Consider the following 17,279-nt stretch of genomic DNA (forward strand, 5'->3'; position numbering starts at 1 on the left):
CCTAATCTTTATCCTTTAGTCTTAGCAGATAGTTATTTCATAGTCGATCATACCATATCAGTGCTCCTAATCTTTATCCTTTAGTCTTAGTAGACAGTTGTTTCATAGTCGATCAAACCACATCAGTGCTCCTAATCTTTATCCTTTAGTCTTAGTAGACAGTTGTTTAATAGTCGATCAAACCACATCAGTGCTCCTAATCTTTATCCTGTATTCTTAGTAGACAGTTGTTTAATAGTCGATCAAACCACATCAGTGCTCCTAATCTTTATCCTTTAGTCTTAGTAGACAGTTGTTTCATAGTCGATCAAACCACATCAGTGCTCCTAATCTTTATCCTTTAGTCTTAGTAGACAGTTGTTTCATAGTCGATCATACCACATCAGTGCTCCTAATCTTTATCCTTTAGTCTTAGTAGACAGTTGTTTAATAGTCGATCAAACCACATCAGTGCTCCTAATCTTTATCCTTTAGTCTTAGTAGACAGTTGTTTAATAGTCGATCAAACCACATCAGTGCTCCTAATCTTTATCCTTTAGTCTTAGTAGACAGTTGTGTAATAGTCGATCAAACCACATCAGTGCTCCTAATCTTTATCCTGTATTCTTAGTAAACAGTTGTTTAATAGTCGATCAAACCACATCAGTGCTCCTAATCTTTATCCTTTAGTCTTAGTAGACAGTTGTTTAATAGTCGATCATACCACATCAGTGCTCCTAATCTTTATCCTTTAGTCTTAGTAGACAGTTGTTTCATAGTCGATCAAACCACATCAGTGCTCCTAATCTTTATCCTGTATTCTTAGTAGACAGTTGTTTAATAGTCGATCATACCACATCAGTGCTCCTAATCTTTATCCTTTAGTCTTAGAAGACAGTTGTTTAATAGTCGATCATACCACATCAGTGCTCCTAATCTTTATCCTTTAGTCTTAGTAGACAGTTGTTTAATAGTCGATCATACCACATCAGTGCTCCTAATCGTTATCCTTTAGTCTTAGTAGACAGTTATTTCATAGTCGATCAAACCACATCAGTGCTCCTAATCTTTATCCTTTAGTCTTAGTAGACAGTTATTTCATAGTCGATCATACCACATCAGTGCTCCTAATCGTTATCCTTTAGTCTTAGTAGACAGTTATTTCATAGTCGATCATACCACATCAGTGCTCCTAATCTTTATCCTTTAGTCTTAGTAGACAGTTATTTCATAGTCGATCAAACCACATCAGTGCTCCTAATCTTTATCCTTTAGTCTTAGTAGACAGTTGTTTAATAGTCGATCAAACCACATCAGTGCTCCTAATCTTTATCCTTTAGTCTTAGTAGACAGTTGTTTCATAGTCAATCAAACCACATCAGTGCTCCTAATCTTTATCCTTTAGTCTTAGTAGACAGTTATTTCATAGTCGATCATACCACATCAGTGCTCCTAATCTTTGTCCTTTATTCTTAGTAGACAGTTATTTTATAGTCGATCATACCACATCAGTGCTCCTAATCTTTATCCTGTATTCTTAGTAGACAGTTGTTTAATAGTCGATCAAACCACATCAGTGCTCCTAATCTTTATCCTTTAGTCTTAGTAGACAGTTGTTTAATAGTCGATCAAACCACATCAGTGCTCCTAATCTTTATCCTTTAGTCTTAGTAGACAGTTATTTCATAGTCGATCATACCACATCAGTGCTCCTAATCTTTATCCTTTAGTCTTAGTACACAGTTATTTCATAGTCGATCATACCACATCAGTGCTCCTCATCTTTATCCTTTAGTCTTAGTAGACAGTTGTTTAATAGTCGATCATACCACATCAGTGCTCCTAATCGTTATCCTTTAGTCTTAGAAGACAGTTGTTTAATAGTCGATCATACCACATCAGTGCTCCTAATCTTTATCCTTTAGTCTTAGTAGACAGTTGTTTAATAGTCGATCATACCACATCAGTGCTCCTAATCTTTATCCTTTAGTCTTAGTAGACAGTTGTTTAATAGTCGATCAAACCACATCAGTGCTCCTAATCTTTATCCTTTAGTCTTAGTAGACAGTTGTTTCATAGTCAATCAAACCACATCAGTGCTCCTAATCTTTATCCTTTAGTCTTAGTAGACAGTTATTTCATAGTCGATCATACCACATCAGTGCTCCTAATCTTTGTCCTTTATTCTTAGTAGACAGTTATTTTATAGTCGATCATACCACATCAGTGCTCCTAATCTTTATCCTGTATTCTTAGTAGACAGTTGTTTAATAGTCGATCAAACCACATCAGTGCTCCTAATCTTTATCCTTTAGTCTTAGTAGACAGTTGTTTAATAGTCGATCAAACCACATCAGTGCTCCTAATCTTTATCCTTTAGTCTTAGTAGACAGTTATTTCATAGTCGATCATACCACATCAGTGCTCCTAATCTTTATCCTTTAGTCTTAGTACACAGTTATTTCATAGTCGATCATACCACATCAGTGCTCCTCATCTTTATTCTTTAGTCTTAGTAGACAGTTGTTTAATAGTCGATCATACCACATCAGTGCTCCTAATCGTTATCCTTTAGTCTTAGAAGACAGTTGTTTAATAGTCGATCATACCACATCAGTGCTCCTAATCTTTATCCTTTAGTCTTAGTAGACAGTTGTTTAATAGTCGATCATACCACATCAGTGCTCCTAATCTTTATTCTTTAGTCTTAGTGGACAGTTATTTCATAGTCGCTCAAACCACATCAGTGCTCCTAATCTTTATCCTTTAGTCTTAGTAGACAGTTGTTTAATAGTCGATCAAACCACATCAGTGCTCCTAATCTTTATCCTGTATTCTTAGTAGACAGTTGTTTAATAGTCGATCAAACCACATCAATGCTCCTAATCTTTATCCTTTAGTCTTAGTAGACAGCTGTTTCATAGTCGATCAAACCACATCAGTGCTCCTAATCTTTATCATTTAGTCTTAGTAGACAGTTGTTTCATAGTCGATCATACCACATCAGTGCTCCTAATCTGTATCCTTTAGTCTTAGTAGACAGTTGTTTAATAGTCGATCATACCACATCAGTGCTCCTAATCTTTATCCTTTAGTCTTAGTAGACAGTTGTTTAATAGTCGATCAAACCACATCAGTGCTCCTAATCCTTATCCTTTAGTCTTAGTAGACAGTTGTTTAATAGTCGATCAAACCACATAAGTGCTCCTAATCTTTATCCTTTAGTCTTAGTAGACAGTTGTTTAATAGTCGATCAAACCACATCAGTGCTCCTAATCTTTATCCTTTAGTCTTAGTAGACAGTTATTTCATAGTCGATCATACCACATCAGTGCTCCTAATCTTTATCCTTTAGTCTTAGTACACAGTTATTTCATAGTCGATCATACCACATCAGTGCTCCTAATCTTTATCCTTTAGTCTTAGTAGACAGTTGTTTAATAGTCGATCATACCACATCAGTGCTCCTAATCTTTATCCTTTAGTCTTAGAAGACAGTTGTTTAATAGTCGATCATACCACATCAGTGCTCCTAATCTTTATCCTTTAGTCTTAGTAGACAGTTGTTTAATAGTCGATCATACCACATCAGTGCTCCTAATCTTTATCCTTTAGTCTTAGTGGACAGTTATTTCATAGTCGCTCAAACCACATCAGTGCTCCTAATCTTTATCCTTTAGTCTTAGTAGACAGTTATTTCATGGTCGATCATTACACATCAGTGCTCCTAATCTTTATCCTTTAGTCTTAGTAGACAGTTATTTCATAGTAGATCATACCACATCAGTGCTCCTAATCTTTATCCTTTAGTCTTAGTAGACCGTTATTTCATAGTCGATCAAACCACATCAGTGCTCCTAATCTTTATCCTTTAGTCTTAGTAGACAGTTGTTTAATAGTCGATCAAACCACATCAGTGCTCCTAATCTTTTTCCTGTATTCTTAGTAGACAGTTGTTTAATAGTCGATCAAACCATATCAGTGCTCCTAATCTTTATCCTTTAGTCTTAGTAGACAGTTGTTTCATAGTCGATCAAACCACATCAGTCCTCCTAATCTTTATCCTTTAGTCTTAGTAGACAGTTGTTTAATAGTCGATCAAACCACATCAGTGCTCCTAATCTTTATCCTTTAGTCTTAGTAGACAGTTATTTCATAGTCGATCATACCACATCAGTGCTCCTAATCTTTATCCTTTAGTCTTAGTACACAGTTATTTCATAGTCGATCATACCACATCAGTGCTCCTAATCTTTATCCTTTAGTCTTAGTAGACAGTTGTTTAATAGTCGATCATACCACATCAGTGCTCCTAATCTTTATCCTTTAGTCTTAGAAGACAGTTGTTTAATAGTCGATCATACCACATCAGTGCTCCTAATCTTTATCCTTTAGTCTTAGTAGACAGTTGTTTAATAGTCGATCATACCACATCAGTGCTCCTAATCTTTATCCTTTAGTCTTAGTGGACAGTTATTTCATAGTCGCTCAAACCACATCAGTGCTCCTAATCTTTATCCTTTAGTCTTAGTAGACAGTTATTTCATAGTCGATCATACCACATCAGTGCTCCTAATCTTTATCCTTTAGTCTTAGTAGACAGTTATTTCATAGTAGATCATACCACATCAGTGCTCGTAATCTTTATCCTTTACTCTTAGTAGACCGTTATTCCATAGTCGATCAAACCACATCAGTGCTCCTAATCTTTATCCTTTAGTCTTAGTAGACAGTTGTTTAATAGTCGATCAAACCACATCAGTGCTCCTAATCTTTATCCTGTATTCTTAGTAGACAGTTGTTTAATAGTCGATCAAACCATATCAGTGCTCCTAATCTTTATCCTTTAGTCTTAGTAGACAGTTGTTTCATAGTCGATCAAACCACATCAGTCCTCCTAATCTTTATCCTTTAGTCTTAGTAGACAGTTGTTTAATAGTCGATCAAACCACATCAGTGCTCCTAATCTTTATCCTTTTGTCTTAATGGACAGTTGTTTCATAGTCGATCAAACCACATCAGTGCTCCTAATCTTTATCCTTCAGTCTTAGTAGACAGTTGTTTAATAGTCGATCAAACCACATCAATGCTCCTAATCTTTATCCTTTAGTCTTAGTAGACAGTTGTTTCATAGTCGATCAAACCACATCAGTGCTCCTAATCTTTATCCTTTAGTCTTAGTGGACAGTTATTTCATAGTCGCTCAAACCACATCAGTGCTCCTAATCTTTATCCTTTAGTCTTAGTAGACAGTTATTTCATGGTCGATCATTACACATCAGTGCTCCTAATCTTTATCCTTTAGTCTTAGTAGACAGTTATTTCATAGTAGATCATACCACATCAGTGCTCCTAATCTTTATCCTTTAGTCTTAGTAGACCGTTATTTCATAGTCGATCAAACCACATCAGTGCTCCTAATCTTTATCCTTTAGTCTTAGTAGACAGTTGTATAATAGTCGATCAAACCACATCAGTGCTCCTAATCTTTATCCTGTATTCTTAGTAGACAGTTGTTTAATAGTCGATCAAACCATATCAGTGCTCCTAATCTTTATCCTTTAGTCTTAGTAGACAGTTGTTTCATAGTCGATCAAACCACATCAGTCCTCCTAATCTTTATCCTTTAGTCTTAGTAGACAGTTCTTTAATAGTCGATCAAACCACATCAGTGCTCCTAATCTTTATCCTTTAGTCTTAGTAGACAGTTATTTCATAGTCGATCATACCACATCAGTGCTCCTAATCTTTATCCTTTAGTCTTAGTACACAGTTATTTCATAGTCGATCATACCACATCAGTGCTCCTAATCTTTATCCTTTAGTCTTAGTAGACAGTTGTTTAATAGTCGATCATACCACATCAGTGCTCCTAATCTTTATCCTTTAGTCTTAGAAGACAGTTGTTTAATAGTCGATCATACCACATCAGTGCTCCTAATCTTTATCCTTTAGTCTTAGTAGACAGTTGTTTAATAGTCGATCATACCACATCAGTGCTCCTAATCTTTATCCTTTAGTCTTAGTGGACAGTTATTTCATAGTCGCTCAAACCACATCAGTGCTCCTAATCTTTATCCTTTAGTCTTAGTAGACAGTTATTTCATAGTCGATCATACCACATCAGTGCTCCTAATCTTTATCCTTTAGTCTTAGTAGACCGTTATTCCATAGTCGATCAAACCACATCAGTGCTCCTAATCTTTATCCTTTAGTCTTAGTAGACAGTTGTTTAATAGTCGATCAAACCACATCAGTGCTCCTAATCTTTATCCTGTATTCTTAGTAGACAGTTGTTTAATAGTCGATCAAACCATATCAGTGCTCCTAATCTTTATCCTTTAGTCTTAGTAGACAGTTGTTTCATAGTCGATCAAACCACATCAGTCCTCCTAATCTTTATCCTTTAGTCTTAGTAGACAGTTGTTTAATAGTCGATCAAACCACATCAGTGCTCCTAATCTTTATCCTTTTGTCTTAATGGACAGTTGTTTCATAGTCGATCAAACCACATCAGTGCTCCTAATCTTTATCCTTTAGTCTTAGTAGACAGTTGTTTCATAGTCGATCAAACCACATCAGTACTCCTAATCTTTATCCTTTAGTCTTAGTAGACAGTTGTTTCATAGTCGATCATATCACATCGGTGCTCCTAATCTTTATCCTTTAGTCTTAGTAGACAGTTGTTTCATAGTCGATCAAACCACATCAGTGCTCCTAATCTTTTTCCTTTAGTCTTAGTAGACAGTTGTTTCATAGTCAATCATATCACATCGGTGCTCCTAATCTTCATCCTTTAGTCTTAATGGACAGTTGTTTCATAGTCGATCAAACCACATCAGTGCTCCTAATCTTTATCCTTTAGTCTTAGTAGACAGTTGTTTAATAGTCGATCAAACCACATCAATGCTCCTAATCTTTATCCTTAAGTCTTAGTAGACAGTTGTTTCATAGTCGATCAAACCACATCAGTGCTCCTAATCTTTATCCTTTAGTCTTAGTAGACAGTTGTTTCATAGTCGATCAAACCACATCAGTGCTCCTAATCTTTATCCTTTAGTCTTAGTAGACAGTTGTTTCATAGTCGATCAAATCACATCGGTGCTCCTAATCTTCATCCTTTAGTCTTAATGGACAGTTGTTTCATAGTCGATCAAACCACATCAGTGCTCCTAATCTTCATCCTTTAGTCTTAGTAGACAGTTGTTTCATAGTCGATCAAACCACATCAGTATTCCTAATCTTTATCCTTTAGTCTTAGTAGACAGTTGTGTCATAGTCGATCATATCACATCGGTGCTCCTAATCTTTATCCTTTAGTCTTAGTAGACAGTTGTTTCATAGTCGATCAAACCACATCAGTGCTCCTAATATTCATCCTTTAGTCTTAGTAGACAGTTGTTTCATAGTCGATCATATCACATCGGTGCTCCTAATCTTCATCCTTTAGTCTTAATGGACAGTTGCTTCATAGTCGATCAAACCACATCAGTGCTCCTAATCTTTATCCTTTAGTCTTAGTAGACAGTTGTTTCATAGTCGAAAATACCACATCAGTGCTCCTAATCTTTATCCTTTAGTCTTAGTAGACAGTTGTTTAATAGTCGATCATACCACATCAGTGCTCCTAATCTTTATCCTTTAGTCTTAGTAGACAGTTGTTTAATAGTCGATCAAACCACATCAGTGCTCCTAATCTTTATCCTGTATTCTTAGTATACAGTTGTTTCATAGTCGATCAAACCACATCAGTGCTCCTAATCTTTATCCTTTAGTCTTAGTAGACAGTTGTTTCATAGTCGATCAAACCACATCAGTGCTCCTAATCTTTATCCTTTAGTCTTAGTAGACAGTTGTTTCATAGTCGATCAAACCACATCAGTCCTCCTAATCTTTATCCTTTAGTCTTAGTAGACAGTTGTTTAATAGTCGATCATACCACTTCAGTGCTCCTAATCTTTATCCTGTATTCTTAGTAGACAGTTGTTTAATAGTCGATCAAACCACATCAGTGCTCCTAATCTTTATCCTTTAGTCTTAGTAGACAGTTGTTTCATAGTCGATCAAACCACATCAGTTCTCCTAAGCTTTATCCTTTAGTCTTAGTAGACAGTTGTTTAATAGTCGATCAAACCACATCAGTGCTCCTAATCTTTATCCTTTAGTCTTAGTAGACAGTTGTTTAATAGTCGATCAAACCACATCAGTGCTCCTAATCTTTATCCTTTAGTCTTAGTAGACAGTTGTTTAATAGTCGATCAAACCACATCAGTGCTCCTAATCTTTATCCTGTATTCTTAGTAGACAGTTGTTTAATAGTCGATCAAACCACATCAGTGCTCCTAATCTTTATCGTTTAGTCTTAGTAGACAGTTGTTTCATAGTCGATCAAACAACATCAGTGCTCCTAATATTTATCCTTTAGTCTTAGTAGACAGTTGTTTCATAGTCGATCATACCACATCAGTGCTCCTAATCTTTATCCTTTAGTCTTAGCAGACAGTTGTTTAATAGTCGATCAAACCACATCAGTCCTCCTAATCTTTATCCTTTAGTCTTAGTAGACAGTTGTTTAATAGTCGATCAAACCACATCAGTGCTCCTAATCTTTATCCTTTTGTCTTAATGGACAGTTGTTTCATAGTCGATCAAACCACATCAGTGCTCCTAATCTTTATCCTTTAGTCTTAGTAGACAGTTGTTTCATAGTCGATCAAACCACATCAGTACTCCTAATCTTTATCCTTTAGTCTTAGTAGACAGTTGTTTCATAGTCGATCATATCACATCGGTGCTCCTAATCTTTATCCTTTAGTCTTAGTAGACAGTTGTTTCATAGTCGATCAAACCACATCAGTGCTCCTAATCTTTTTCCTTTAGTCTTAGTAGACAGTTGTTTCATAGTCAATCATATCACATCGGTGCTCCTAATCTTCATCCTTTAGTCTTAATGGACAGTTGTTTCATAGTCGATCAAACCACATCAGTGCTCCTAATCTTTATCCTTTAGTCTTAGTAGACAGTTGTTTAATAGTCGATCAAACCACATCAATGCTCCTAATCTTTATCCTTAAGTCTTAGTAGACAGTTGTTTCATAGTCGATCAAACCACATCAGTGCTCCTAATCTTTATCCTTTAGTCTTAGTAGACAGTTGTTTCATAGTCGATCAAACCACATCAGTGCTCCTAATCTTTATCCTTTAGTCTTAGTAGACAGTTGTTTCATAGTCGATCAAATCACATCGGTGCTCCTAATCTTCATCCTTTAGTCTTAATGGACAGTTGTTTCATAGTCGATCAAACCACATCAGTGCTCCTAATCTTCATCCTTTAGTCTTAGTAGACAGTTGTTTCATAGTCGATCAAACCACATCAGTATTCCTAATCTTTATCCTTTAGTCTTAGTAGACAGTTGTGTCATAGTCGATCATATCACATCGGTGCTCCTAATCTTTATCCTTTAGTCTTAGTAGACAGTTGTTTCATAGTCGATCAAACCACATCAGTGCTCCTAATATTCATCCTTTAGTCTTAGTAGACAGTTGTTTCATAGTCGATCATATCACATCGGTGCTCCTAATCTTCATCCTTTAGTCTTAATGGACAGTTGCTTCATAGTCGATCAAACCACATCAGTGCTCCTAATCTTTATCCTTTAGTCTTAGTAGACAGTTGTTTCATAGTCGAAAATACCACATCAGTGCTCCTAATCTTTATCCTTTAGTCTTAGTAGACAGTTGTTTAATAGTCGATCATACCACATCAGTGCTCCTAATCTTTATCCTTTAGTCTTAGTAGACAGTTGTTTAATAGTCGATCAAACCACATCAGTGCTCCTAATCTTTATCCTGTATTCTTAGTATACAGTTGTTTCATAGTCGATCAAACCACATCAGTGCTCCTAATCTTTATCCTTTAGTCTTAGTAGACAGTTGTTTCATAGTCGATCAAACCACATCAGTGCTCCTAATCTTTATCCTTTAGTCTTAGTAGACAGTTGTTTCATAGTCGATCAAACCACATCAGTCCTCCTAATCTTTATCCTTTAGTCTTAGTAGACAGTTGTTTAATAGTCGATCATACCACTTCAGTGCTCCTAATCTTTATCCTGTATTCTTAGTAGACAGTTGTTTAATAGTCGATCAAACCACATCAGTGCTCCTAATCTTTATCCTTTAGTCTTAGTAGACAGTTGTTTCATAGTCGATCAAACCACATCAGTTCTCCTAAGCTTTATCCTTTAGTCTTAGTAGACAGTTGTTTAATAGTCGATCAAACCACATCAGTGCTCCTAATCTTTATCCTTTAGTCTTAGTAGACAGTTGTTTAATAGTCGATCAAACCACATCAGTGCTCCTAATCTTTATCCTTTAGTCTTAGTAGACAGTTGTTTAATAGTCGATCAAACCACATCAGTGCTCCTAATCTTTATCCTGTATTCTTAGTAGACAGTTGTTTAATAGTCGATCAAACCACATCAGTGCTCCTAATCTTTATCGTTTAGTCTTAGTAGACAGTTGTTTCATAGTCGATCAAACAACATCAGTGCTCCTAATATTTATCCTTTAGTCTTAGTAGACAGTTGTTTCATAGTCGATCATACCACATCAGTGCTCCTAATCTTTATCCTTTAGTCTTAGCAGACAGTTGTTTAATAGTCGATCAAACCACATCAGTGCTCCTAATCTTTATCCTTTAGTCTTAGCAGACAGTTGTTTAATAGTCGATCAAACCACATCAGTGCTCCTAATCTTTATCCTTTAGTCTTAGTAGACAGTTGTTTAATAGTCGATCAAACCACATCAGTGCTCCTAATCTTTATGCTGTATTCTTAGTATACAGTTGTTTAATAGTCGATCAAACCACATCAGTGCTTCTAATCTTTATCCTTTAGTCTTAGTAGACAGTTGTTTAATAGTCGATCAAACCACATCAGTGCTCCTAATCTTTATCCTTTAGTCTTAGTAGACAGTTGTTTAATAGTCGATCAAACCACATCAGTGCTCCTAATCTTTATCCTTTAGTCTTAGTAGACAGTTATTTCATAGTCGATCATACCACATCAGTGCTCCTAATCTTTATTCTTTAGTCTTAGTAGACAGTTATTTCATAGTCGATCATACCACATCAGTGCTCCTAATCTTTATCCTTTAGTCTTAGTAGACAGTTGTTTAATAGTCGATCATACCACATCAGTGCTCCTAATCTTTATCCTTTAGTCTTAGAAGACAGTTGTTTAATAGTCGATCATACCACATCAGTGCTCCTAATCTTTATCCTTTAGTCTTAGTAGACAGTTGTTTAATAGTCGATCATACCACATCAGTGATCCTAATCTTTATCCTTTAGTCTTAGTAGACAGTTATTTCATAGTCGATCAAACCACATCAGTGCTCCTAATCGTTATCCTTTAGTCTTAGTAGACAGTTATTTCATAGTCGATCATACCACATCAGTGCTCCTAATCTTTATCCTTTAGTTTTAGTAGAGAGTTATTTCATAGTCGATCATACCACATCAGTGCTCCTTATCTTTATCCTTTAGTCTTAGTAGACAGTTATTTCATAGTCGATCAAACCACATCAGTGCTCCTAATCTTTATCCTTTAGTCTTAGTAGACAGTTGTTTAATAGTCGATCAAACCACATCAGTGCTCCTAATCTTTATCCTGTAGTCTTAGTAGACAGTTGTTTCATAGTCGATCAAACCACATCAGTGCTCCTAATCTTTATCCTTTAGTCTTAGTAGACAGTTATTTCATAGTCGATCATACCACATCAGTGCTCCTAATCTTTATCCTTTAGTCTTAGTAGACAGTTATTTCATAGTCGATCATACCACATCAGTGCTCCTAATCTTTATCCTGTATTCTTAGTAGACAGTTGTTTAATAGTCGATCAAACCACATAAGTGCTCCTAATCTTTATCCTTTAGTCTTAGTAGACAGTTGTTTAATAGTCGATCAAACCACATCAGTGCTCCTAATCTTTATCCTTTAGTCTTAGTAGACAGTTATTTCATAGTCGATCATACCACATCAGTGCTCCTAATCTTTATCCTTTAGTCTTAGTACACAGTTATTTCATAGTCGATCATACCACATCAGTGCTCCTAATCTTTATCCTTTAGTCTTAGTAGACAGTTGTTTAATAGTCGATCATACCACATCAGTGCTCCTAATCTTTATCCTTTAGTCTTAGAAGACAGTTGTTTAATAGTCGATCATACCACATCAGTGCTCCTAATCTTTATCCTTTAGTCTTAGTAGACAGTTGTTTAATAGTCGATCATACCACATCAGTGCTCCTAATCTTTATCCTTTAGTCTTAGTGGACAGTTATTTCATAGTCGCTCAAACCACATCAGTGCTCCTAATCTTTATCCTTTAGTCTTAGTAGACAGTTATTTCATAGTCGATCATACCACATCAGTGCTCCTAATCTTTATCCTTTAGTCTTAGTAGACAGTTATTTCATAGTAGATCATACCACATCAGTGCTCCTAATCTTTATCCTTTACTCTTAGTAGACCGTTATTCCATAGTCGATCAAACCACATCAGTGCTCCTAATCTTTATCCTTTAGTCTTAGTAGACAGTTGTTTAATAGTCGATCAAACCACATCAGTGCTCCTAATCTTTATCCTGTATTCTTAGTAGACAGTTGTTTAATAGTCGATCAAACCATATCAGTGCTCCTAATCTTTATCCTTTAGTCTTAGTAGACAGTTGTTTCATAGTCGATCAAACCACATCAGTCCTCCTAATCTTTATCCTTTAGTCTTAGTAGACAGTTGTTTAATAGTCGATCAAACCACATCAGTGCTCCTAATCTTTATCCTTTTGTCTTAATGGACAGTTGTTTCATAGTCGATCAAACCACATCAGTGCTCCTAATCTTTATCCTTCAGTCTTAGTAGACAGTTGTTTAATAGTCGATCAAACCACATCAATGCTCCTAATCTTTATCCTTTAGTCTTAGTAGACAGTTGTTTCATAGTCGATCAAACCACATCAGTGCTCCTAATCTTTATCCTTTAGTCTTAGTGGACAGTTATTTCATAGTCGCTCAAACCACATCAGTGCTCCTAATCTTTATCCTTTAGTCTTAGTAGACAGTTATTTCATGGTCGATCATTACACATCAGTGCTCCTAATCTTTATCCTTTAGTCTTAGTAGACAGTTATTTCATAGTAGATCATACCACATCAGTGCTCCTAATCTTTATCCTTTAGTCTTAGTAGACCGTTATTTCATAGTCGATCAAACCACATCAGTGCTCCTAATCTTTATCCTTTAGTCTTAGTAGACAGTTGTATAATAGTCGATCAAACCACATCAGTGCTCCTAATCTTTATCCTGTATTCTTAGTAGACAGTTGTTTAATAGTCGATCAAACCATATCAGTGCTCCTAATCTTTATCCTTTAGTCTTAGTAGACAGTTGTTTCATAGTCGATCAAACCACATCAGTCCTCCTAATCTTTATCCTTTAGTCTTAGTAGACAGTTCTTTAATAGTCGATCAAACCACATCAGTGCTCCTAATCTTTATCCTTTAGTCTTAGTAGACAGTTATTTCATAGTCGATCATACCACATCAGTGCTCCTAATCTTTATCCTTTAGTCTTAGTACACAGTTATTTCATAGTCGATCATACCACATCAGTGCTCCTAATCTTTATCCTTTAGTCTTAGTAGACAGTTGTTTAATAGTCGATCATACCACATCAGTGCTCCTAATCTATATCCTTTAGTCTTAGAAGACAGTTGTTTAATAGTCGATCATACCACATCAGTGCTCCTAATCTTTATCCTTTAGTCTTAGTAGACAGTTGTTTAATAGTCGATCATACCACATCAGTGCTCCTAATCTTTATCCTTTAGTCTTAGTGGACAGTTATTTCATAGTCGCTCAAACCACATCAGTGCTCCTAATCTTTATCCTTTAGTCTTAGTAGACAGTTGTTTCATAGTCGATCAAACCACATCAGTGCTCCTAATCTTTATCCTTTAGTCTTAGTAGACAGTTGTTTCATAGTCGATCAAACCACATCAGTGCTCCTAATCTTTATCCTTTAGTCTTAGTAGACAGTTGTTTCATAGTCGATCAAATCACATCGGTGCTCCTAATCTTCATCCTTTAGTCTTAATGGACAGTTGTTTCATAGTCGATCAAACCACATCAGTGCTCCTAATCTTCATCCTTTAGTCTTAGTAGACAGTTGTTTCATAGTCGATCAAACCACATCAGTATTCCTAATCTTTATCCTTTAGTCTTAGTAGACAGTTGTGTCATAGTCGATCATATCACATCGGTGCTCCTAATCTTTATCCTTTAGTCTTAGTAGACAGTTGTTTCATAGTCGATCAAACCACATCAGTGCTCCTAATATTCATCCTTTAGTCTTAGTAGACAGTTGTTTCATAGTCGATCATATCACATCGGTGCTCCTAATCTTCATCCTTTAGTCTTAATGGACAGTTGCTTCATAGTCGATCAAACCACATCAGTGCTCCTAATCTTTATCCTTTAGTCTTAGTAGACAGTTGTTTCATAGTCGAACATACCACATCAGTGCTCCTAATCTTTATCCTTTAGTCTTAGTAGACAGTTGTTTAATAGTCGATCATACCACATCAGTGCTCCTAATCTTTATCCTTTAGTCTTAGTAGACAGTTGTTTAATAGTCGATCAAACCACATCAGTGCTCCTAATCTTTATCCTGTATTCTTAGTATACAGTTGTTTCATAGTCGATCAAACCACATCAGTGCTCCTAATCTTTATCCTTTAGTCTTAGTAGACAGTTGTTTCATAGTCGATCAAACCACATTAGTGCTCCTAATCTTTATCCTTTAGTCTTAGTAGACAGTTGTTTCATAGTCGATCAAACCACATCAGTCCTCCTAATCTTTATCCTTTAGTCTTAGTAGACAGTTGTTTAATAGTCGATCATACCACTTCAGTGCTCCTAATCTTTATCCTGTATTCTTAGTAGACAGTTGTTTAATAGTCGATCAAACCACATCAGTGCTCCTAATCTTTATCCTTTAGTCTTAGTAGACAGTTGTTTCATAGTCGATCAAACCACATCAGTTCTCCTAAGCTTTATCCTTTAGTCTTAGTAGACAGTTGTTTAATAGTCGATCAAACCACATCAGTGCTCCTAATCTTTATCCTTTAGTCTTAGTAGACAGTTGTTTAATAGTCGATCAAACCACATCAGTGCTCCTAATCTTTATCCTTTAGTCTTAGTAGACAGTTGTTTAATAGTCGATCAAACCACATCAGTGCTCCTAATCTTTATCCTGTATTCTTAGTAGACAGTTGTTTAATAGTCGATCAAACCACATCAGTGCTCCTAATCTTTATCGTTTAGTCTTAGTAGACAGTTGTTTCATAGTCGATCAAACAACATCAGTGCTCCTAATATTTATCCTTTAGTCTTAGTAGACAGTTGTTTCATAGTCGATCATACCACATCAGTGCTCCTAATCTTTATCCTTTAGTCTTAGCAGACAGTTGTTTAATAGTCGATCAAACCACATCAGTGCTCCTAATCTTTATCCTTTAGTCTTAGCAGACAGTTGTTTAATAGTCGATCAAACCACATCAGTGCTCCTAATCTTTATCCTTTAGTCTTAGTAGACAGTTGTTTAATAGTCGATCAAACCACATCAGTGCTCCTAATCTTTATGCTGTATTCTTAGTATACAGTTGTTTAATAGTCGATCAAACCACATCAGTGCTCCTAATCTTTATCCTTTAGTCTTAGTAGACAGTTGTTTAATAGTCGATCAAACCACATCAGTGCTCCTAATCTTTATCCTTTAGTCTTAGTAGACAGTTGTTTAATAGTCGATCAAACCACATCAGTGCTCCTAATCTTTATCCTTTAGTCTTAGTAGACAGTTATTTCATAGTCGATCATACCACATCAGTGCTCCTAATCTTTATTCTTTAGTCTTAGTAGACAGTTATTTCATAGTCGATCATACCACATCAGTGCTCCTAATCTTTATCCTTTAGTCTTAGTAGACAGTTGTTTAATAGTCGATCATACCACATCAGTGCTCCTAATCTTTATCCTTTAGTCTTAGAAGACAGTTGTTTAATAGTCGATCATACCACATCAGTGCTCCTAATCTTTATCCTTTAGTCTTAGTAGACAGTTGTTTAATAGTCGATCATACCACATCAGTGATCCTAATCTTTATCCTTTAGTCTTAGTAGACAGTTATTTCATAGTCGATCAAACCACATCAGTGCTCCTAATCGTTATCCTTTAGTCTTAGTAGACAGTTATTTCATAGTCGATCATACCACATCAGTGCTCCTAATCTTTATCCTTTAGTTTTAGTAGAGAGTTATTTCATAGTCGATCATACCACATCAGTGCTCCTTATCTTTATCATTTAGTCTTAGTAGACAGTTATTTCATAGTCGATCAAACCACATCAGTGCTCCTAATCTTTATCCTTTAGTCTTAGTAGACAGTTGTTTAATAGTCGATCAAACCACATCAGTGCTCCTAATCTTTATCCTGTAGTCTTAGTAGACAGTTGTTTCATAGTCGATCAAACCACATCAGTGCTCCTAATCTTTATCCTTTAGTCTTAGTAGACAGTTATTTCATAGTCGATCATACCACATCAGTGCTCCTAATCTTTATCCTTTAGTCTTAGTAGACAGTTATTTCATAGTCGATCATACCACATCAGTGCTCCTAATCTTTATCCTGTATTCTTAGTAGACAGTTGTTTAATAGTCGATCATACCACATCAGTGCTCCTAATCTGTATCCTTTAGTCTTAGTGGACAGTTATTTAATAGTCGATCAAACCACATCAGTGCTCCTAATCTTTATCCTTTAGTCTTAGTAGACAGTTGTTTCATAGTCGATCATACCACATCAGTGCTCCTAATCTTTATCCTTTAGTCTTAGTAGACAGTTGTTTAATATTCGATCAAACCACATCAGTGCTCCTAATCTTTATCCTTTAGTCTTAGTAGACAGTTGTTTAATAGTCGATCAAACCACATCAGTGCTCCTAATCTTTATCCTGTATTCTTAGTAGACAGTTGTTTAATAGTCGATCAAACCACATCAGTGCTCCTAATCTTTATCCTTTAGTCTTAGTAGACAGTTGTTTAATAGTCGATCAAACCACATCAGTGCTCCTAATCTTTATCCTTTAGTCTTAGTAGATAGTTGTTTAATAGTCGATCAAACCACATCAGTGCTCCTAATCTTTATCCTTTAGTCTTAGTAGACAGTTATTTCATAGTCGATCATACC

The sequence above is a fragment of the Mytilus trossulus genome, chromosome 11, assembly GCF_036588685.1.
Source record: "Mytilus trossulus isolate FHL-02 chromosome 11, PNRI_Mtr1.1.1.hap1, whole genome shotgun sequence".
Classification (NCBI taxonomy): domain Eukaryota; kingdom Metazoa; phylum Mollusca; class Bivalvia; order Mytilida; family Mytilidae; genus Mytilus; species Mytilus trossulus.